This window comes from Seriola aureovittata, chromosome 24 (genome assembly GCF_021018895.1).
Source record: "Seriola aureovittata isolate HTS-2021-v1 ecotype China chromosome 24, ASM2101889v1, whole genome shotgun sequence".
In the NCBI taxonomy this organism is placed as follows: Eukaryota; Metazoa; Chordata; class Actinopteri; order Carangiformes; family Carangidae; genus Seriola; species Seriola aureovittata.
In genome coordinates this window covers 9,287,996-9,312,536 of record NC_079387.1, presented here as the reverse complement: position 1 = coordinate 9,312,536, position 24,541 = coordinate 9,287,996, and the positions used below count along the sequence as shown (strand labels likewise).

General features: G+C 39.8%; 1 long non-coding RNA gene across 1 annotated transcript; it reads left to right on the top strand.

Annotated features, from left to right (window-relative positions):
- Positions 1-1,128: 1,128 nt before the first annotated feature.
- On the top strand, positions 1,129-9,836 carry LOC130165528 (uncharacterized). Its single transcript, XR_008826821.1, has 3 exons — positions 1,129-1,500; positions 1,722-1,774; positions 9,637-9,836. It is a non-coding gene; the product is annotated as an uncharacterized LOC130165528 (long non-coding RNA).
- The last annotated feature ends 14,705 nt before the right edge of the window (positions 9,837-24,541 follow it).

The following is a 24,541-nucleotide window of genomic DNA, read 5'->3' as shown; positions in this document are numbered from 1 at the left end:
TTAAATCAGTTCTGCAGGTATGTGATTGGCTGAAAGGTGAGAGGACAATCATCATAAATTATCCAATAAAAAGTGGAAGGAAATAATTTGGAAAAATGCCATGAAATAAAAATAGACTTGAAATGGCATTTTGATATAAAAATAAAAGTCTTAAGAAATATAATTATGAAAATACGAATGATCAAATACTATTTCATAACAATAATTTCAATTTTAATAATCTATTTAATTATTTAACAAATGATTGTGTCATTTATATATTTTACACAATTTATTCAAGTGATTATTTATTTAAAAAAATAAGAATTTAATATTGAACGTGATGCATGTGGAGGCATATACACTCCAGCAGAGGGCAGTATAGGATCATATTTCAGAGTGCAGACCACTGATCCTGTTAGCTTTCCATCAGGTCAGCTCTACCCGGGGTATTTTCCTTCTTCCATTATGGAGATCTTTCTCACCTTGAGTGTTACATCAAGTGTAAAACATCATTAGAGTCAAACACTAATTTCTCACTTGTGGGCATCATCAGCTTGATGGAGTCTTGCTGATTCTACAGAAAGGCAAAACATCTGGGATAAATCAAAAATAAATAATTAAATATGATCCCATGTTGCTTGCAGGCTTTCTTAAATTAATGTTTGTTTTAGTTTGTTGTATTCATTGACAGTGCTTAGTGTTGATTCAGGGTATTTTCAAGCAGCTTGTATTAATGGGGGTGGATTTCATGGCCTTTCAACAGAGCAAGGCACGCTGCTAAGCTAAGTTAGATGTGAGAGAGGTTGAATGTTATATTTCATTTCTTTCATTTACTATTTTTTCTCTTCCATATATAATTTATTATTCTCTTTTAATTCTAATTTTAGCCTAAAGGTTACTGTCCTAAAACCATGAAAGTAGAGTTCTTTAATCAGATTTTTTTTTGGCTCACTTGTTAGGACTACTTCATAACCGGGGACAGAAGGCCCAAACCCCCCCCCCCCATAACCGCATATGTGTTTGTATAGAACGTGGCAGATGAATTAACCAATCACATTTCGATTTACAGTGGGCGGGACCAACGATAATTACCCTCAGCCTGTAAGGATCAGAGCTACCTTCGCATACCGGAAATGTCATCGACTTTTCAATTAGGTGCGCAACTGCCTTCATGCGACCATCCCGCGGTGAAAATTCAACAAAACATAATGATAATACCTCCAATTTGTAGCCAGCAAGTTAGGCAAAAAAAGTATACCCAAAGCCGCCCCACCCGGAAATCTAAAAATAAAGCCGCCCGGCCGGAAATTGAAAAATGTCGAAAGAAGAAGATGAAGACGACCGACGACGTTGTCCCACTGTCTGCATTTGACTTCACATGACAATATTCACAACTTTAAATACTGTTATGAAAAAAAAAAAATCTTAATTTATTCAACCCGTGGACACTTACGGACCAAAGGAATATAAATAATCGAGAAATGGACCAACGGTTGAACTACACCACCGCTTCTAAAGGTAAAGAGCGGCCATTTTGTCTTTACTATGTTTGCTAGGTTTATTATGGCTGTAAGTCTGAATCTGAACTGTATCTTTGTACTTTTACTCATGGCTACTGTAAAATGAACCGAGCAGTTGAATTGTGGAGAAACTACCCGAGCTAACCATGTGTAGCATGTCAATACTGACAAAAATGTAAGCATTTATATCTTTGTCTGTGTTTCTATCTTCTGTTTTAGCACGAACTTTAAACTGTCTGCCAGTGACCAGGCGTTTTCAAGAGGCTCTTCCTGTAAGTTGTATTTTTTGCTCCCTCTGTTTTCATGTAGAAAAATAGCAAAGTCATTATTCCCCCCGAAATACACCTGAGTAGTTGAGTTGAAGGCTCAGCTCTAATACTCAAAGTTAGCCAGTGTTATACAGCAATACCTCTCTAGTTTGCTATTAGCTAACATTAGCTAGGATAAGCTACTGATCACACCAGACCAAGTGTGTGTATGTGTGTGTGTTTCTTTTTACATTTTTTTATACCTTTTTCTTGTGAATTTGACTTTTCAAATTCAATATTATGGTATTTATTTTTTCAAAATATAGTTTTGCTCTTAAGTAAATCTTTTCATTCATATTTAGTATGAGTAACTACCACTCTCTGTTGTTCATGCGTTCAAGTCCTGATCAGATTATCATAGTCCTTGTGATTCTTGTGTGAACTGACAGTAGCTACACCTCTATAAAGCCATACAAATGACTGGCCTACAAAGTGCACACAAACTAGCAGTCGTGTCAAAATGCTCCTCACAAAATAGAGGTTTGGTTATACAAATGTATTTGGAGGCAAAGTTGCTGTGCTTGGAAAATGATAACCACTGTTTGAAAATCCATAAAGAAAAGAGCAAGATTGAATACAAATACCGCTCCTTATGTGGAGCATTCACACACCATCTCTCTGGACTGAGAGCACTGTTAGCAACAACACACAAGTACAGTATGCTGCGAGGTCAGTGTATTTGTAGTGTTTGAAAGGAAGAACTAACCAATACGTTGTTCCAGCCACAAGGTGGTGCCATAGGACCATTTTAGATACAAGAGTGTTGCGGATAATATAGACGTTTGGATTTTTCTCCTTTTGGAGCCAAATGCATGAAAAAATAAAGACAAATATTTTGTTTAAATGTATAGATTGTCTTTAGATGGCAGTATGGCTTGCAACATTTGAGAGGTTGTACAAAATACCATGAGTTAGAGCTTAATAGGGGAACCAAAGAACTAAAAGTCTAAAATATAAAAAAAAATATAAAACTGTTGTAAAAATAACAGTTTATATAATTTCCGAATAATGCAATATGGAACACATGACTGTAAAATAAAACAATATCAGAATTTATATAACTGTGCTTGTACTCACAATAAGATGTCTACAGATGGCAGAATGTGTCTACATAATGCATCTACAATAACAACAAATACTCTGTCGAGATGGCACAAGCAAATAAATACTAATAAATATAATTGTCCGAACCCTAACCCCATCCTGATTCTCAACCTGAGATGTGTCAGAGGAAACGTGGACACAAAAACGAGTTGGTTCAGCTTTACCGCAGATTAACAAGCTTCCACTTTCCAAACAGTCAAATGGTTCCTGTGGCAGGTCTGCCTGTTAAAGTGGTTTGACTGCAATTTCCTCTCTGTACCTTTGCCATTTTCTCCAACGGCAGAGCACACACATCTCCCACTCAATTTTCCTTTTTTTTTCCCCTCTCAAACACATATCAACCGATCTGACATTTCCTCATCTCAGGGGCCTTTTTTCACTGTCCAGGCTGTAAAACATTTGTGCAGGAGCTGAGAGATGGGGAGAGTCTTCTTGAACTCTGAGGTCTGCTCATGCCAACAAATCATTTCTAATTGTGTCTTCAGTCTAGGAATGCACTTTCCCCCCAATGCTTTGTGGGTGTTACGTCCATGTCCACATAGAATTTAAGTATCTGCAAATATTGCTGCATATTTCCAAAAATATTTGTGATGCATTTTTTTAATGAATTATATTAAAAAGAAAACATTAACTGCCCCCTTGATTAGATATTATAGCTCCATTATCCACTAACAGTGATTAATTTTAAAGCCCTTGAGAATTTGGCTTTGAATCTAAAGTATTTCTGTATAAAATTAAATATTCATGACTAAATAAGCAACAATCAAAAAAAAAAAAAAAAAATTAAGCCAATGTGCTTCATCACATTCTGATGCAAATATTGTTATATACTGGTTGGTGCTCTGAAGTTAGTGACGTCACCGTTTTTTTAAATGATGCCCCTCCCACTTACGACAAGTGACAAGCACATAGAGGAAAAAAGAAACTGAAATCTCTCATGTAAAATAACCTCTTGGCTGAAAGTGGTGTTGTATTGCTCATAGTAAGATGTACACACTGTAAAGATGTAAACACTTCTTTAGCACCTTTTAAATTGACCTCATAATGGATTAAGTGAGATCACTGGTGTGACTTTTAGAGACTGGACCATCAACATTTTTAAGAACTCAGAAGAAGCTGAACTAAATGAAAATCATGATCATACAATGGATTTACAGCATCACCTGTCAAATGTCTGAAATCCAAGATGGAGGACATTTTGAAATCTTAAGGACACTCTATTCAAGTTAAGGAAACAAACACAGATTTTACAGTATGAGGCTAAAATACAGACATGAGCCAAATGCTGATAAGATTCTTCTTCTTTCTCTTTATTTATAATCAAACACATAAAAAAACATACGTGTGTACATGCAGCGCTTGTGTTTAAACCAAACAGCCCACTACCAACCAACAACTAAAGAGCCCAGTCTGTGCTCGTGCTGTCACACGCTCTAAATGACTCGGCGATGCCAGCATCCCTCCCACATCTCGTCCTCTCGCTGCCCACTTTCCTCTCCCAGTCGGAGTTTATTTATTGAACAATCTGGCATCCAACTCGCCCGAAACGCTTCAGTGACTTGACACCTCGGCCTCCGTCGCCCAACACACCATCCATCCGATGCCCGGGCTCGTCTGCATCAAAGCCCGCGCTGCAGCGGCAAGTTGGAGGGGTGACAAAAAAACTCCTGGCAGGCTGCATTTGTTGCTGCTGCTGCTGCCTAAGGGAGAACAGCTGGGGTTACTATTGTACATGAGACTTTGAGGAGTTAGGTAGCCTGACATCAGAGTGAAAGAGAATAATGTGTTTACATGATCCTTTTTGTCTGAGGAAAATGGAGAGGAAAGGTGCTACACAAACTAGCACACACACACACACACACACACACTGAAGTCCAGTGACGCTGCAGTCTTACATTGTGCCCTCTGGGTTACACATGTCACTTCCCATCTGTCTTGTGTACTCCGTCGAACAAGCTCCTGGAGCCATTGTGTTTTCGATTGAGGCTGAAAAAACGGCCGCCACATCTTGTGGAACCACATGAAATTTTAATGCTTTAATATGAGTTTTTTCATGTGTGTCATTGCATTGGAAAAATAGTTTTTCTTACAGGTAGAAATCATATAGAAGTAAATAAGGGCCAAAATAATCTGAATCTTGTCTGCAACTGATTACTTAACTGTAAAATTTAATCACTGCTAAATACTTAACATTGAAATTTAAACCTGCAGTTACCTATTTTCACAGCCAGCAAATGTTGGACACTTGAATTTCCCGTGTGAGCTCACAGACCCTGAAAACACTTCAAAATTCAAATTTGTGAACTTGGGAATTTCAAAATCTGCAGCCCATAAACTCAGCTAGATGGTTTCATAGTGAAATATTTCAGTGTTTAAAAACTCTGAAGTATTTAGAGGAATGGATGATATTTTGGGAAATACATGTTCTTGCTTTAGGGTTCACTTAGCTTTGCATGACTAGACTAGAAAAGCTACCAAAGGTGACAAAAATCGCCTACCATTACTTCTTCAGCTCACTAATTAACACATTATATCTTGTTTCTTTAATCTGCACAAAAGACAGAAGTGTAAAAACAACAGCTTGTGGTTTTATGGGTAGTTATGTGCCAGACCATTTCTTGGCGGGTGGACTTTCTGGACTGTTAATTAGAGGTGCTGATAGGTGGATGTTATTACTTTAGAAAAGGCATACATGCTAGCTGTTACCAGTCTTTATGCTAACCTAAGATAAGCAGCTGTTGACAGTAGCTTCATTTATAGCATACACACGGTATGAGTGGTATTGTGCATAAGTGTATTTCCCAAAATGTCAAACAAAACTATTCCATAAAATTTCAACATTAATTATTGAGTAGTGGTTAAATTTCACAATTAGGTAATGCTTATAATATTCCACTTATTATGGTTGTTGTTTGCCTTTGTTACAACACCTGCAACCTAGGCTAATCTGAATTCATTTTTTTAATTAGTATCTTTAATCTCATGATTTCAGTTGCTCCAATCGCCTGTGATGATTCTCTGTTGACATATCCGAGGTACATGTGATGCATTAGCCTTGAGCCATGGCTGTTCCTGCTTGTTGTAGTGCAGTTATCAGTAGTCCTGCTGCATGAGCACGTCATGCTGTTAAGCAACACACTCAAGGTGACTGGGTTTTTTTTTTTTTCTTCCTTTCTCAGTGTCGGTTCACAGGTGGCTCAGTTTTCTAGCTGCAGGTTTTCTTCAATACCACGCATTGGAGATGGCAGCGTGTAATATTTCAAACTCATTATGTGGTTAAAATAATTCATGGTTGTCAGGTTGTCTTGATGCCTGCAGTGAGCATCACAGTACTCAGGGAGGAAGTAGTGATTGCATTTTCTTTGTAATCACAAAAAGAGAAGCGGGTGACAAAGTTAACCCCTTTTTGTCTCGGCGAGAAGAGGCTAAAGCAGGAAGCTGTCTGGATGCTGTATTAAGAGCTATTTCATTGCATAGTTAACGAGGAAGACATAGACACATGGACACTACACGAGCTGATTATAATGAAATCTGTCAGGCTGTAAATATTCTCTTTTGTAGTGTTGGCACAGGCCGCTGAGGCAAACTGCTCTGTCTCATGCTCTATGCAATAAACTGACACTATGGGAGGTGAGTAACGCAGGAAGGACATAAACTCATCTCTTTTTTTTTTTCTGTGTCCAGAAATCTGTAACAAGTCACAATTGCCAGATGGCTTGTGAGAAGTTCCCGGCTGCACCAGACATTTAGCAGATATGGCTCTTTGCAGATCTCCTCCTCCAGGTTCTTTACACCCTTTGCTTCTGTATTTTTTATTCATCATTCATAACAGTATGCCCTATATTAATGTGCTATAAGTGACTGATGGCATGTGTTGCCTTCTGTTTTTAATATCAGTCTCCTCTATTTTCTTCCTGTTGAAAATGTCTCTGTGGTTAACATTGGAGGCTTTGGAGACAACAGGAAAAGCATTCGTTTTTTATTCATTTGATTTTTATGCCTTTATTTGATAGGGAGAGTGGAGGGAGACAGGAAGTACAAGAAAGAATGGGGGAGAGACATGCAGTAAAGGGTCTAGCCGAGTGGGATTCGAACCGGGGACCTGCTACTCGAGGCTCATTCTTCTTCAGTTACGTCGTAGGTTACTACCACCCATAGTTACGACCCCTTTGTTGCTAGGCGACATCTTGCGGTCGTAGTAGTTTTGACAGGAGGTGACAAAACATGGGACTTTCACACAGGAGAGCGGTGTCCGGTTCCCATGTGGAAGTAGCAGTTTATGTTGACAAAGCTAACCACGTTGTTGTTGTTATTGTAACCACGACAACAAAGATCATCAGATGTCAAGGAAGTACTTGTGGCCGAACCTAACCAAGCCACGATCATTTATTAGTGTAACCGTGGCGACGAAGGTCTGGTACGCTGGTATCGGTAACTACGGTCTGTGTGTTTATTATTGTAACCGTGGCAGGAGACGACCGGAGATAAACCGACCTTCGTGGTTGTTCAGGTTGGAGGACTTGTTGCTACACACGTCTGTGACTGTTCAAATACATACAGAGTGACTCTTAAAAACGCTGCTGTGGACAAATAATTAAGCCCTTTGCCCTTTTGTTTAATTAAAGCCAAAGTTATCATTAACTTACTCCCCCTTGGAGGGAAGCGAATCTTGGCATTAATTAGAACAACATAATCACAATCAAGACACTCATCAAGAAGTGCATCATAAAGGTCAGTCGCAGGACGTTGGATCACCTGGCAGATGAGACAAATGAGACTGTGCACTTCATTTGTTCTGCTGATGATTTTGCAGAGTGACATTTAATGAAATTTTCAGCGTGCCACTTACAAATAGATTTATTCTGAATTCTTGACAAGTGTAACTTCCTTTCATCTTCCATCAGCCATCCAACATATTAATACTGTAATGTTTGGTTATGTGTTACCAGTGATTACCAGTGATGATATCTACTTTATTTACTGAACAGCACTGTATTGTTACTGTACAGTGTGTGAAGCTTGCTGTATATATTTAAATACCACTATATATGTTCACTTTTTTATTTTGTGTAAAGTAATTATTAATGATACCTTTAAATATACTTCCATATCATGGCTACCTGAATTGCACAACTGCACTCATTTGATTCTTTTGCACAAATAAATAACATATTCTAAGGTTGTGCAATGAAAATGTTGTTTATAGCTTCTCCGTTTTCCTTAATATTTAATTTTACTTTAATTATTTCATTCAAATAATTTCTATTAGTTTAATTTCCTTATTATCTGTCTCTGTGCTGCAGTAATATGCATATTAGTAATTAAGTCTTATCTTATACACAGTCCCCAATACACAGAACACTGTAAAAAACAGTTTCATACAGTAATCATTTAGTGTTAAATTGTTTTAAGTCTGTGGCGCTGTAACTGGCACAAAGGAAACAGTAAATCTACATTATATCTGTCAGTCTGTCTCTCCACATACACACGCACCTTCACAAAACTTTCTTGTTTCTCATTTCCTGGTTTAAAGTCAGCTGCCTCTTTGATAAGTTCAGTGGTTCTTCATTGCTGTCAGACCTGAAGTCTTTGTATTTAATTCTGTAAAATCCACGCTGATGTTAGACCTCCAGACATGAAGTCTACTGAGCTGAAGCTGTGGGGATAATGACTTCTTGAAATGCTCACAGTCAGTCAGACTAATCAAATGCCAACAAGAGAATGAGAAGAATGAAAAGTAGAAAGTGTAATTTGAAGAATGTCTCCAATAAAGCGAGATGAAAAGTTCAAGGATTGGCTTGAAATACGGGATTGATGTGTTTCCGTGATTACGATACAAAACACACACGTCGGCCCTTTCAAATCAATGCGTTCCTCCCACACGGCGAGTGTGACGGCACGCAGGACGCCATGAAGTGCGGAGTCCCTGGGTGGGGGTCAAGGCTGGTGACTACCTGATTACCTGGAGGGGACAGGGCAGTGACACTTGTACCCCAAAGCACCCTCACACATTGATTATAATCAGGGGAGGGCTGGCTAAGTGTTTGTTGTCGACAGACAAGACTGCCTGTAAAAACAAGTGTGTGTGTGTGACTTTAAATGTAACTGTGTGTGTGCATTTGCTTAAATTCTTCCCTCCCTCTCTGCAGCCATGACATTTTCTCCAGATAGCTGCTGGTGGAAAATTAACCATTAATTCTGAAATAATTTGAACTTCCTTCCTGTGCTAAAATTAATTCAACTCCACATCAATCATGAGTTCTTTGTCCTTCAGGCAGATGGAGAAAATTGGTCTTAAACTGCAAAATAATCACTGCACCCTTTTGTGTCACTGTCAAATGGCTCATAGTTTCTCTTTAATAGTAGTTATACAATGGAGAAAAAGGTATTTTATAGTCATCATTAAAGTAATTTAGAGGTCCCTAAGAAATGTGATTATAATTAAATTTTTGTAGAAGTTTCTTTTACTGGGAAACCATTAAAGGAATAGTTTGACATTTTGGGAAATGCATTTATTGCTTTCTTGCTGAGAAATAAATGAGAAGATGGATACCACTCGTTAAATATGTATGTTGAGTATGAAGCTAAAGGCAGCAGGAGATTAAATGGTTAGCTTAGTGAAGTGCTGTTTGATGGCTAAGGATAAACAGGTAATAAATATTACAAATAAAGTGTACACTTAAACTGATATTTGCTTTTTTCTGTGGGAATTTTTTTTGCAGATGACCCCGTCCACAGCAGCTCATCGTCCAGCTCCTGTGCTCCTGCTGCGTCTCTAAACTGGGAGTGCGCTGATCTGAATCTACTGCAGGTAGGCTGATTGTTTTATTTTTTTTTTTGTAGCTTTGGACAGAAATTTTCCCCCTGTTTCCAGTATTGAGCTGTCTGGCCTCATAATTAGAAGAACATATGATCAAACGTAATGCTGAATCTGCTTTATTTGGTTAGTTTTACTGTTGTAGATTCATCAGTCGGGGCGGCGTTTACACCTGTCATCCACACTAGTCCAGAGTTTTGTTTTTGAGCCCCTAAAACTGAGACTTTTGGAGGTTGCTGCTGACCCCATTTTAGTTGTGATATAGTCTGGGAGGGCAGAAAAACAGAGATGAAACCATGAGGCGGCGCCCACGCCCACTCTCTGATTGGGTCTTATCAGCCTCGACTAACATGGATAATGAAGGGTTGTTGTCTCTTTGCCAGCAGCTGTTGTGCAGTTACATTCTGCATTTTAACGCCACAACTGTCTTTGCTGTTCCTCCTCGTTCGTGGTATTTTCTGCAACAACTCAACCGCAGAGAAGACAATCTGCTTCCTGCTTACTTACAGGTGTCATGTGATGTGCATATTCAGGTGTATTAGCATGGACGGACATTGTTTCTGATACAGAGCTAAAACGCTCATCTTAAAACTGTTTTAAAATGAAAACGCATTACTTTGGAACGCCGCCTCGGTGACAGCAGCTTAAGAGACTAGGAGACAGTACTTTGTTAAACACCCCCTCAGTATCAGTACATACACCACACTTGATTAACTTGGATTAATTAATTTCACAACAGTCTTAAAGGGATGTTATTTCCAGCACAGTGGTCAGTGGGAAGCTACTGGCAATGCTGCAGGCATCAGAAAGCTGCAGTCTTTAGTGTCATCTGAAGTATGATTCTCTCCAAAGAAGCTCTCATGAATAAATCAGTGTCCAAAGACACGAAAAGGAATGAGATTAAATCATCACTCAACAGTCCCACATTGGGACGTGGTGTTTTCTGAAACCCTCTGTGAATAACTGAATGAAAATCCTATGAGGTTAAGGCACCTTTATTTCTAGGATAAAGAGAGTAACAGAGAAGCACATGAAACACAGGAAACAAAAAGAGATTAACAAGCGTGTAAGAAGCCAATTTGCAGGATGAGTAAATTGTAATTAGTCTCCTTGTGTGAGCTAGATGATCATAAGACAACAAACTGTGTCGGTGCAACATCGTCTGTCCTTAACAATAATAATGAGTTACTCCTCTCTTTCTGGGATATTAAAGAAATGTGAGCAGCCTGGTAGAGAGACAGTTAAACAAGCAAACAGACGAGACAGAGGGAAAGCTCACAGAGTTGTGAGGCTTAAGAAACTTTCAGTTGAAAGGACTTTCTCTGAGTGGAAGATAATTCATTCACACTCAATTCTCAGACCTGAATCTTTCACGGTTAGGTGGAGCGATGGAGGAAAGAACTCGACTCTGCCTTGTTTCCATAAAAGGGCTATTCTTCAGTGTGACTACATTTACGGAGAAGCACGCTTTGAAAAGCCAGCACCTTCTTGAAGAATTGAACTGTTGTTCCGTTAGTGTTGTAGCTGCAATGATTTCCAGACGTTTTGGTACGAAAATAAACGACCAAGGCAAGATATCCGACAGCGAGAGCATCAGCTTCATACATCTGGCGTCTCACAGACAGAAACCTCCACTAATAGGGTTGAAACTGCAGGTGAAATGGTGCCTGACGTAGCTGCTATTACCATGGTGGTGGTTCTGTTTGAAGAGAATTAGCATTATTAACTTGCAGCTCTTTGTGAAGAGTTGTGTGAAGTTTATAGCTGAAAGCATTTAAGAAATATGCCTCCATCCCCACCCGTTGGCGTGTGTCTGCTTTATTGCAGCAGATATTACCAGGTTGGGTTAACGAGAGTGAGCTGCTAGCTGCTGGTAAAACAGATCCGTCGTGTCTCATCCCCGGGTTGGTGCTCCTGTAAGTGTCGGAGCCTCCGCATGAGACGCTGATTGTGTGTTTTTAAGACTTATTTCAGGGCTGCAGGTGCTCATTCTTTCATCCCCGAGTGCAGAGGAGACGCGCTGTTTCTGGTTTAACAGCACTGCCCTGGACAGGTGACAGATGTGTTTACAGTGTTTGTGCTCTGAAAGACGTCACACCGTGGGTAAGCGGCAAAAATTTGCGTGTTTTACATCAATGTCTATAAATACTCATATCTACTGCAGAATCATTTGACCATGGTGTGAATGCCGATTGTACCCTCCGTCTCTCGTAGTGATTAATTTACAGAGAATCAGATTCTGTATTTCCCCTCAGCTCCGCAGAAAGCATCTTTTAATTACTTTGGTTTTTCAGCCCACGACTTTCACAGCTCTCCTCAGCTCAACACTGAAACTCAGTTAAAAATAGAGTGAATACTGGACTTGTGTTCGTCAGGTGGCCAGAAACAGGACTGCACTGGTGTACGGATGCTGACGTGCCTGTCTTCTGCGTGTGCAAATAAACAATCGTTTCCTAGCAGGTTTTGACATATCAACTTAAAAGGTGGTAATATGTCAGCAATGTGTTAAACCCCCACCAAAAAAAATAAATTATTGCACCTTTAACTATTTGCCAAAAAGGAAATTAACTTCTGTGTCAAAACAGAAAATCCAAAAATGCAGGTGCAGGAAGCTTAAACCCACCCACACACATCCGCACATCCATTTCGCATACACACACACACACACACACACACATACACACACATACACATACACACACACATACACACACACACACACACACACACACACACACACACACACACACACACAAAGTAGTGTTGAACGAAAACTCTAATATAAGAACAAATCAAAATATACAATTACATATAAAACACCTGGGGCAGTTACAAATAATCCAATGCCAGTAGCTGTAGTCACCCACTGAGCAGATTGCAGCAGCAGTCGAAGTAATTAAATGTCCTCTTTGTATGTCTTTGCCATGAAATTCCCATTAAATTCACAGCCAGATGGTTCGAGATGCTTCGAGTTAGGTGTTCAAATTGTTGCTAACAAACATAAAACAGGAAGGACACATCTGCGATGAGCAAAATCTAACAGTCTGCAGCTGTGTGTGTGGCTCTGTGAGGCTGGTACAGAAAACTTTGATTTAAATCTTTATAACAGAAGGGTGCATCGGGGCGGAAAGGTCAACATGTTAAGTTATTTGTGCAATATTTATATCATTAAATTTAGTGGTAGAGCGATGACATGAAACATGATCTAGGGAGTATTAGCGTATAAAGTGCAGCAGGGATGATGTATTTTTCTAGGCTCTCGATGATCTTATGATTTTTGAAGCCTAAATACAATCGCCAGAAGTAAATAGCTAATGCTAGGCTACAATCACCACCACTAAACTTCCAACTTGTAGTTTCAATTAGTCCACAGAGCTCTTCTACAAAAGCCGTCCAATAGTTTGCAAGAGCACAAGTACAAGTTGTTCTGATTTGCAATAAACAATTTGTTTGCAACGTTTCGGAAACCGCAGGATTTCTCAGTTGCTAGTGGAATAAAATGTGAAAATGTCTTGAGCTTGTGTTCGCCACAGACCTCATTTCAGTCATCTATCCACAAACCCATTGACTTCAGGATGAGTGAACCCCTAAGTGCTAAAAGGCTAACTAATTCCTGCGTTCTAGGACTCATTCCTGCTGCACTCTATTGGCTCCAATATGAGACAACCCTGAAGACATCCTCCCTATCTTAGATAAGTGTCAGGAAAGATTCCCAGAGACAGGCACAAGTCTAAAGAGAAGAGAAGAAGTGTCCTTTCGTCCGGATCCTTTTCTCTTGTAAAAGTGAGATGTGAAGTGCTTCAGCAGAACGTAAACCCCAGTCACGTACTCAGCCTCTCCTGTCAGACTGTGTGAGGCGGTCAAATTGATTTCCTCTGCCTGTTAACAATCTTCACACTATCTTTTTGAGGTTCCTGACAATAAAAGTCAGTGAAAACCATAATTCCTCGCTGTTTGCCGGATATTCAGGCCTCGGTCTGTTTCTGCAGTGAAGAAGTCAGAGGTTTTCTTTTAAAACAGGCTGCAAGAGCCGTCAGAAAAGAGAGTTTTAGAGGGACAGGTGATTTTAAACAACATAACCTGCTGCATTACCTGTTGAATTATAGCAACCCATAACATTTTACAACAAACATAGATCATCACCTGTTAAACATCACAGAGTAGCATTAATCTTACCAATAGGATCGAATGTTATTCAGTCAGCTGTAGGGGCGGGCGATCTGGCCAATCCACAATCTGAATGAAAATCTGATTTTATTCTGAAAAGTCGTGGCAGGAAGTTGTGATTCATATCTTTCTTAGTTCTTATGGAGAATTCTTTCGCCAAGGACTGACGTCGCCAGCTGCTGTTAGCGAGCTAGCAGTTTAACAGTTAACAATGGCTGGATTAGATGCACTTTTAAAAATAAATATCTAAATATAGACGGTTTTAATTAAGCGATCAGTATGATTCATCAGGCTGCTTTTACAGGGCAAACTGTGAATACGTACAAACCTACATGCTCACTTTGTCTTGTAAGATACCTCTGCAAACCCCACTCACTTTCATAGTGACATAAAATCCATATAGTCTCTGTTAGGAGGCGTCAAGGTGAAAGGTCATCATGTGACCTAAACTGGTGATTTTGTTTATAGCTGAATATTTATTAATTGTTAAATTCTCTTCTTGACAAGAAAAACTTTGGACATCAAGGTTGCGAAGTGGCAGGTGCTTCTCATTGGTCTTTAGGTGACCGCTGTAATCCTCCACATCGTGAGCGTCCTCATGCTCGCCCCGTGAACGGCCCGTCAGTGAAATGCAGCGATTTAAAGCCAACAAGTGATATCAGCTCTCAGGATTTTGTTCCCTTCGGGGAAGAAAAATAATCATAAAAAAAGACATTAAAGTTAAACGCTAAATGGTAAAAAAAAAAAAAAAAAAAAAAAGTGGCATTTACTTCAAATGGGATTTCTTCCAGACAGCGTGGCTTTGCTTGCTAACCAATTGACTGTAAAACAAGACTTCTCACTTGACTGGTTCCTGCGCTGTTTCAGCTCACTGGGTGATTACAATCTATGTCATGAAAGATGCACAGAAAACAAATGCTGTGCAGCAGCAGAAGAAAGCAGCAGAATGCAGGAGCTTTAAATCACAAAAAGACTGTTTAATCCAAGAGCATTTAAAGTGCTTGTGGATGCTCATTTATGAGGCTGTGAAAAGACCCATACAGCCTGTTTATCTGGCTGTCTTTTCTCTTTTACCAAGAAAATTGTGTGTAAACATTTCAAATTGAGCCATTATCGACTTTTTGAAGTTTCACGTTCATATTTCTTTAAACTTTATTTAAAGAATTGGTCTTTTTTGTTGTTGTTGTTGTTGTTGTTGTCAATTTTCTTCCATGGCGCCAAAACTGGCTCATAGTGTCTGGTGCGAGTTTGACTGAAGAGACATCACATATACAGTAGTTGGCGCACATATGGTGTTTCCATCTGGAGCTCGGTCTTGTGATCGTGCATTTGTGTAACACTTTTACAGCTGTGGTTTTTACTGAGTAAGGAAAATTGTTTTGTGAAATACTGTAAAGAAGAAACACGAGACCAATGTGCAGATCTGTGCCTCAAAGAAAACTTGCGGAACAAATCTTTTACTCGAACCGAGCTTATTGACTAAAAACATTTACATACTGTATGGCTTGTTGAATAATGGAGTAAGTCAAATGTTTGTAGGTGTGTAGGCATGATATTCCTCCGAGGTAAAGGGCACAAAAACATTTGCACAGTGAAATAAGATCCCTGGCATGTGATTCGTCAGGTGTCACGCTCATGCTAATGCTGCTGTTCACACGGAAACAGTTGAAACCAGTAGACTGAGAGAAGTTTTTTTTTATTTATTTTATTTAAAGGAATCGTTTGACGTTTTGATACCCAGAGACCACACCACTCTTGAACTCACTTCCACAAGACATCTGTAATATTAACTCTATTCCTATCTTGAAACCCCACCTCAAAACACGCCTCTTCAAACACTAGCGTCCAATGCAATCAAATTTATTTCATGCAATTACATTTATTCTAATTTATGTTGTATTTTATGCCTTGTACTTGCTATTTATTTTATTTTATTTAGCTTCACCAGTGCAGATTTTGACACAGCCATGCTAGCTGCTTCCCCCTACTCTATATGCTAACCAGCTCCTGTAGCCTTGTTTTAAACCAGCAGACAGACTGGTATTGATTGACCCATTTCACTCTGGGCAAGAAAGCAAATAAGCATATTTCCCAAAATGTCAAACTATTTCCTTTCTTTAAAAAAAAAAAAAAAGGTCCAGCCAATCCTTAATGTTCAACATATTATTCCCTAAGGTCAAGTTCATGTTAGCAATCTATCAAACGAGCCTTGGAGGTTTATCCTTGACTCTGCAAACCAATATTTCGCTAAACTCCCCTTGGATAGCTTCTTAAATTTAGTCTGGCACATCTCACTTGGCAGTAAAGCAAATATGCCCTAACTTGTCTTATCTACTCACTTAATATGGAAGTGACTAATTAGTTCAGTGAGAGAATAAACAAGAGGGAAATTGTGCATTAAGTTTGGTGAAGTTTTAAATAGGTGGTCAGTGAACATCAGAAGCAGGGGGGGAGAGTTCTACCTTCAACCCCTTCTTCATGTGCATGTTTTCAGGTCCTGCAAACACTCTACCTTTTGCTCGTGTGGCTCCTCCTCACTTTCAGTCCCTTGGGCCAAGTGCCTGTCAAAATGATTGACAGCCTCCCGCCAGGCAACTCGCGTCAAAACCTCTGTCACAGAGTGATTTTTCTCTCAGAGGGGTTACTTTACGTTTCATATTTCATGTGCCACTCGAAGAAAAGCACCAAAATATCACACTCAGTTAGACGTCAGTGACGGGTTTGTGACATTTTACTTAAGCAGAAATGAAGACGGGTAAAAATACTGGGTTATTTCAAAAGATGTAAGAAGAGGTCTTATTTGAAAATAAAAAATAAAAAAAAGGAAATAAGTAAGCTGATTGATTGTTGTCTCAGAACAAAACCTTATCAACCTGAGATCTATTTATAAAAAGTTCTCCATTGACAGACGCCATAACTTCTTCCTGCACTACAACACTCTACAAAAGCTTGTCTTCATAGATTTACAGCTTAGGCATCTAAACACAAAATTAACTTTTTGTGCTGTAAAGTAATGTCTGCTTCTTGATAAGCTACCTGTTTAAACCGTAGCCCCCACAACTGAGCGGTAAAGCCAGCACAGACGTGTCTTTAGACATCGCCTCAAATACCATTGATTTATATTCAAAATCCCATTAGCTTTTCCCACAAGAATCTATAGTTTCATTTATTTCTGTGTGTGTCTTGGAGGATTTTTTCAGAATCATTTTTTCCACTAAAATATTAAACGTACAATTTGTAATTCTCTGCCGTCGGGGAGATTTTTAAAAGGAGCCAAATTATTTGCAGAGGTGTCCTCCGCCCTAAAACAAACAAACATAAACACAGAGCAAAGCAATTTCATGTTAAAAATCAGTGTTTCTCTGATGCTGTTCAGCGGACACAAGACATTGCCGCTAACGTTTGCTCGGCTTGTTCCTCCAGTAACTGATCCAGACGACCGGTAGCCTAACTAAAATCCTTCATCTGGTTAAAATACAGTGGGGTCCAAAAGTTTGAACCCACCTCAAGATCTAAAACGTGCATCGTAAAAATGTGGCTTAAAATATTTGTGTTAATGTTGACTACAAGTAAAAGAAATGCATTTATAGAAGAAGGAACAGAAATTTCCACCTCTTAAACCAAACAGCTACAGTCACTGTTTGTGCAGCCAAAATGTAGGAGACATTAGTGCTGCTAAAAATATATTGTGATATCTCAGACCAGTGAAGTGATGGTTCTGACATTTTCATAAAGCTCTTCGCTTGGCTTCTTTTATTGGATCCAAACTACAAACGGGGGATGTATAATATCCTGGTTTATGTTCTGTCTCATCTTGGAGACATTTAAAGTGACACAACGAATAACATAATTTTTCTACTTACAAGTTCAATTCCGTACACAACGTTATTGCCACATTCATTGCACTCAGGGCTCGTGCTGCTTGTGTTTTATTAGTTTGAGTTTCAAACTTTGCTGCATCATTAGCAAGTCACTTTGCTGACATGTGCTACTGCTATGCTATGTTTTAGCATTGGCAGATTAAGTAAAAATAAAAATATCTGTGACATGCTAAAACCAGAGATTGTAAATAAAGATGGCGACGTAGCCCCCGTGACGTCACCTCACAGGTTTCTGAAGAGCGGTTTTGAAGCTCAGAGTGAGCTGCTTCACTGTCGCCATCTTGGCAGCACCTGACTTCGCCTAACTCCCGGCTAATCCAAAAACGGGCAAACAGGTGAGGCGTGTGTGGAGCTGAGCCTTCGGTGCATGCCGGTTGCCAACCGAAATGTTGCTAACATTAGCATTAACATTAACATTATCATCTGTCAGCACCAGAGATGCACAACACACACACACAAAGCACGTTCTCTTGTATCTATTATTTTTATTATATCTTAGTTTTACTCATCCTAATGTATTCCTTCCATTCCTTTGTACTGCTGCATCAAAATTGAATTCCCCTACAGTGAATAAATACAGGTACTTCTTATCTTACCCAGTCAGGCCGTAGCAGATATTATAAAAAGCAGCAGTGTTTTTTTTATTTTTATGGCTTTGTAATTCAACTTTTCATTTGTAGGGGGAAGAATGTCTTATTTCTTTTGTAAATGTAACATGGTCTTGCTTTAAGAAAAACAACAAAGCACTAGCTTTCCAAACAATATTGATTTCCATAAACGTGTTTCCATCTCTTTGACTTCATAATTGAACTCTGTAGCGTCAGTGAACTCTGATGTGCTCAGAGTGAAGCTTCTTCCTGTTTTTATTTCAACCTTAATCTACACCTAATCCTGCTGCTTTGATGTCACATTGAGGGCTACGTTCATCTCAGGGAAAAGTAAGTAATCTCAACCTTAGGGGCTGCTTTACACTTGATCTGAGAAATCCCTCCAAAGCTTTGAGGCATGTGTGATATTTCCAGCCTCTGTGCCGAGGTGTATGTAACAGCCAAAATGTCATATCGGTCAGATTTATAGATTCAAAGTATGTTCACCTTTTCTTTCTGTCATCACACGCATATTTTCTCACAACACCGAGCCAAGGCAGCATCCTCTAACTGCCCCTCTCAGTGAACCGAGCCAGCAGCAGGCGGGCGGCCCTGTGCCCCCGTGCCATGTGGCGTGGCCTTCGGAAATCACCATTTTCATAACGATGTGCCAGCAAGGATGACAGATGATGTCTCTCCTCTCCTCCTCAATTTGGACTCCCCAAGGCACAGGGCCTTGGCAAAGGGAAGCCGGAGGGAAATCAGAGAGCAGAGGAAATGTGGGAGAGATGTGGGCAGCATGACTGTGTCGCATGTTTTTCTGCTCTCCCATTAACAGAGATAACCATGACGCAAGCACAGAGAAACCCCACAGTCTGCTGATTTTCTTTGGCGTTGATCAACTTCTTGAAATTCTATTGGTGTTATTTTGTACTGTGGGTCAGTAGAATTGTTTTTTATTACTGTTAACAGCAGATGAGGTTGTGTGTGGCTTCTTTCATTTCCTTGCCTCACTACACGGTCTCTAAATGTGACGATGGTTCCACATATGGTTGTTTCAGCTGCAGGTGCATGTTGCATATGCAGATCTCTGTTTATGAAACAAGACCAATCTCCTAAAATTTTAATTAATTTATGATGGTGCAGGCAGGGAAGTAAATTACTGTAGCTGATTGTGAGTCATTGTGCGTCTGTTTGAACGCATCTCTCCTTTTAATCTTTCTGAGTAAATAAAAGGAGAGAAAGCGAAGCTAATTTTAACCTCACATCATCTGCACAGATTTGACTGCCAGACTGTTTGTGTTTGTTCGCACTAAACGGCCAATATACCAAATGTATAGACATTAACTATAAGCTGGCTAGCAGCACGCTAGCACACCGACTATGTAGCATTAGCCTGGCAGGGTAACTTGTTAATGCTAACTGCTTATGAATTTAATTGCACTCAAAAAAGTATTCAACCTAAAAAGCTGTTTTCATTTCAACATGAAAACAATTAGTCAGTGCAGTGAAATGCATTAGAATTAACATTTAAACGACTCAATCAAAGATAAGTCAGTAATTACCCAGGCTGCTGTGTGATCGTTAACCAGACGTTTGTCATGACGATGTTCAGAAGCTCGCTCGTGACTTCGCTCCTTTTTAATGAGAACCAGACTGCTGCAGAACATTATCTGCCCCCGCTCAGTGCGTTAGTGCTACGGTCTGATGTCAGGACGCTCGTAGCAGCTACAGGGTTTTAGAGGTAGGAATAAAAGGCTCAGATATTCTCCAGCTGTCTGTGCAGAGCCGAGCTGCAGCTCAACCTCACACAGCAGCAGCACGTTTAACTCCTGATGCGTTTGTGCAGAAAAAGGATCAGAACATGAGTGATTCGTAGGCATTATCAAGTAGCTGAATACAGGTGGAACAAAATCACTGCCTGTGGGTTTATTCTGCCGAGCCCGATTCAAGCGCATATCATTCATTTCACCTCAGTGCCATTAATATCAAAACTAAACTCTGAGATACTTGTTCAAATTCTAATATTAATTCAAGTTAACTGACAGTTTTCGGTGAATAGTCTTTCAGAGATCGCAGCACTTTTCCTTTTTCTTTGTCCCTTTACAGGATATTAGAAAGTTGGTGATTAGAAAAAGGTGTTTCGTTTAGCGATACACTGTGTGTGAAGGCAGGTCTGAGGATCTGATTTCTATCATTTTCAGGACTTGAGCTCAGTTTATTGTGAAGTGACATGTATAATAACCCAGAGCAAAGGGAATGAATTATAATTGAATCCCCCTAGTGTAGGCGCTATTTTTTTACCATGTTAACAATAGTTTAAAAACCAAATATGTCAACTTCATGCTGGCGATAGAAGAAAAGTTATGGCATCACAAACTTAACTAGTATTCATCTTGTGGGCATTTATGAGTGTCTTTTGAGAAATTTCATGGCAATCTATCTAATAGTTGTAAAGATATTTCAGCCATTTTTTTAATTAAAAATCTTCCTTGATCCTTGTCAGTAAATATTATTTACTTGAGTGGTATACTGTAAAGTAATCAGTTCTTAATGGCTCTCTGTTGAAACATGATTCCCTCATGAATAATCAGATAAAGCGACCTCGACAATAACATCGCTAAAACTAATAGAAGTCACACTGCAGGGTTAAGATGAAACACTAATTATGACCCTACTCTCATTACAATAACCAAAACGGGGCAAGACTTAATCAAATTACCAACCAGTCCTCGGTGTGCATGTAAACCCGAGGTGTGAACTGTGCAGGAGCTGGTGTTGTTGTTTGATGTGCGCTCGCTCGGTCTCTCATGCAGGTTTGTAATAGAGAGTTTGGTGTTCAGCTACGTTCAGTAATTATTTATCCAGTCGGGTATTCCTAATTGGAAAAATCGTTCTCATGTCAGGATGGGGGATGGCAGTAGCTTTAGTTTCTTGAATAACGCTGAAAAGCTTATGATTTAGGCTGTGAGCCACATACGTGACACTGCTGTACCTTTTACATAGGGGTTGTTTGTGTGAACAAATTAGACAGGAAATGATTTTGCTAACGAGCCTACCGGTGTGCTCCTTGTTGTCACTGCAGTGATTACTGGTGCTGTAATGATCAACTTAATGAAGACCATGCTGATGACACTCGTTATGAGTTATTGAGAAAATAGTCCCTTTATGTGGAGCAGCTACTTGTAGATACCATGAGCCTCCGGTCCATCAGGGGTATTGATTTATTTGTCAGTGCCTGTGAATTTTTCCTTGAGGTTTATTTATGTTGTAGCGAGAGTTTTCTTCCTGTTGCTGCATCAGTACTGACTGCAGCTTCACTTTGTCCCCGCTGGATGTGGTTTACATTAAAAATAGATTGCATCTGACCAGCCAGACACATTTCCCATGACCCAGCATCAGCTCGGTTAGTGATATAGAAAGTATAGATCTTATGCTGAGCACACCAGGCTCCCTCTGTTTGGATACTGAATATGTACACACAAGAAATTGGCACAGCAAAAGTCATTGGTGCATTTATTGCGAAATGAGAATATGAATCATTGTCTTTGTGCATCCTCATGTGTCGTGTTGCGCAACTATGAGTTTTGCATCTATACAATAAAAGTGGAGTTTTAATGAGTCGGCAGAGTGATGGTGTTTATTGTGGCAAAGTCATGGTGACAGAGGGGGGAATATTAGACACCGAGAGAGCTCCTCACTTTAAGTATTCTTTATCTTTTTACCTTCTGCGCCGCAGTGTAGCACTTGAATTAATTTTCCTTCAGAGGAAAACTTCAAAGTCCTTTTGACGCTGCTAATGTTGTGCGAGTGCTTCTTTGTATGAAAAAGTAAAATGTTCATGGGAGAAAAAAATCTCCATGCATAACAAAAAACATATGGGTGATTTTTCACTCAAGTTAATTTGGAGTTTCATTGGGTTCCCATGCCTGTCACTGCCTTTAAAGCCTCAATCACACAAATAGATTTTCTCCAGAGGACATCCCCAATCTGTTAGACGGCGTCTCATGAGGACCGCGGTTAAAATGTGATTCTCGGAGATACAGACTTATCTGTCTTTTGCTGGTCGGCTCCATTCGACTTAAACGCGCATCTTGAACCAGCACATGAAAGATGCCAAAGATGAGAGTGTAAACCTGTTACACTGACACTTATTCACACTTCCCTCTGGTGCAGGAAATTTATGCACAGCGCTTGCCAAGCGCTTGCAAGCTGTTGGTCCTGGCTTGGAGATGGTCAGGACAGACAACACAAATGCCAAATGAAGAAGGAAGTAAAATCCAATCCCATTACTATTAGCTCCCATATCAACAGCCAAGTGATTACTTTCTGCAATAAAATGCAACCCTGTGCCAACCCCATCAGCAAGCATAAAATTACTGGAAGAGGAGGTTCCCACAAGTTGTCACATTGGGACTCCGTGTATCATCCTCTGGCATTGACATTGAAAATTATATACAGTATATGTAAATTTATATATATATTTGTAATTATACCATACATGCTGTGCTCTAAGCCATATGCTCCAAATTGTAACTTAAAATGTAACCACCCCCCTCTCCATTCTCCACAGTCTCAGACCCGGCAAGCCAGCTCACATGTTTTTATAAGCAATATGTCAGATTTTGTACCATGGAGACTGTTCTTTTTGCTTCGGTTACTTAGCAACTAAGTGACGTACCACACAAATAAAAAAACCTGAGTCCTCACCGGTGTGGAAAACTTGGAACAACAGAAGGACACCACAGTGATTATTGCAATAAATCTGTCTCACCCAACAATGGGCCATTAGCACCGTTATCGCACCCTTCTTTGGTAATAGGAGTCATTACAGCCATCAGGGCTCAGAGCTGCCAGACGGGAGTGACAACTATGGTGTCACAGATTAATCTTGGCATCTTCGAATGCCATTCATCAGGCTGCATGTCATGTCACTGACATCCTCACTGGCTGAAAGGGCTGGAGGGAGGGGAAGGTCAATTGAGTTAACTTGAGTTAAGAAGAGTTGACATGACTTTTTTTGTTTTGCAACTAAAAAACCTGTGAGATAAGTCTCAGATCTTCACAGTGAGAGACAAAAAGCGATATTTAGTCTTGTGCTTACTGTTTGCCGTTAAAGAGGTTTAACTCAAAAACATCAACCTCCAGGGCGGAAAAATGAAGCCAACATGGATGTTCGGAAAGTGCAGTTCCTCTAATGACCACTAGAGTCTGGCTCCAAAAGTGAGTCAAGTCCCACAGCAGATATAAATGTGTTTACAGCCTGGTGCAAAAGGCAGTTTTGGTCTCTAATTTAAGTTAAGTAAGTTAGGGTTAGTCTCAGCTCCACACACGCCCCACATAGCTAACTGTGACCTTCAAAACCGCTCTTTAGTAAACTTATGGGTGACGTCTCCAGGGCTGCGTCCATCTTAATTTACAGTCTATGATTAAGATGGAAGCTTCAGTGAAAGGGGGGAGGACTTTGTGGTTTATTTTTAGGTGTTGTGTAGGTGTAGGTGTGTTACTCGTCTAGTTTGGAGGTTTCATTAAAATTCTCTCTGTTTATTCTCTGAAAGGTGACCTTCTACAATTCACCTGTTGGATATGTATCACTCTAAACATAAATTGAAAAGGTTCCCTGGACACAGGGAGTTTAAAGCGCTTCTCATTAGCGCAGCGTGTTTGGCTCTGACTGGAAAGTGTATAAATTGCACAGAAAAAAAAGAGAGAGTAATAATTAATACCCTGAAGGCTTTGGTAGCTCACACTGGCTTCCTTTACAAAAGCGCTCAATGTGTCGAGATGAAAATACCTACATGTACTCCAGCCTCTGCAAATGATCATAACTTTTATTTTGCATTAAATCAGATATGCCGCAACGTCTAGAGCAACACGTGGATGTATTGGACAATATAGGAGGAAGTGCTAAAGGGAGCCTCTCCGCTGAAGTTTTATTTATTCTTTTCGGCTCCTGTATGTTCTTTTCGGGTCCCTAATGATAGAACCCCAGCATTCATGTAGAGGATGTTATAGGTTTAACCTGCTGGTCAGGTGTATTTGTTGGTCCTTCCTCTCCCATGGAAAGAAGGAGGAGGAACATCAGGGTGATGAAGAGAAATGTGCTGGAGATGGGGACGAGTCTTTAGGAATACCTGGTACAAGGTTGGAGAGAAGATGAATGGGCTGTCTTTGT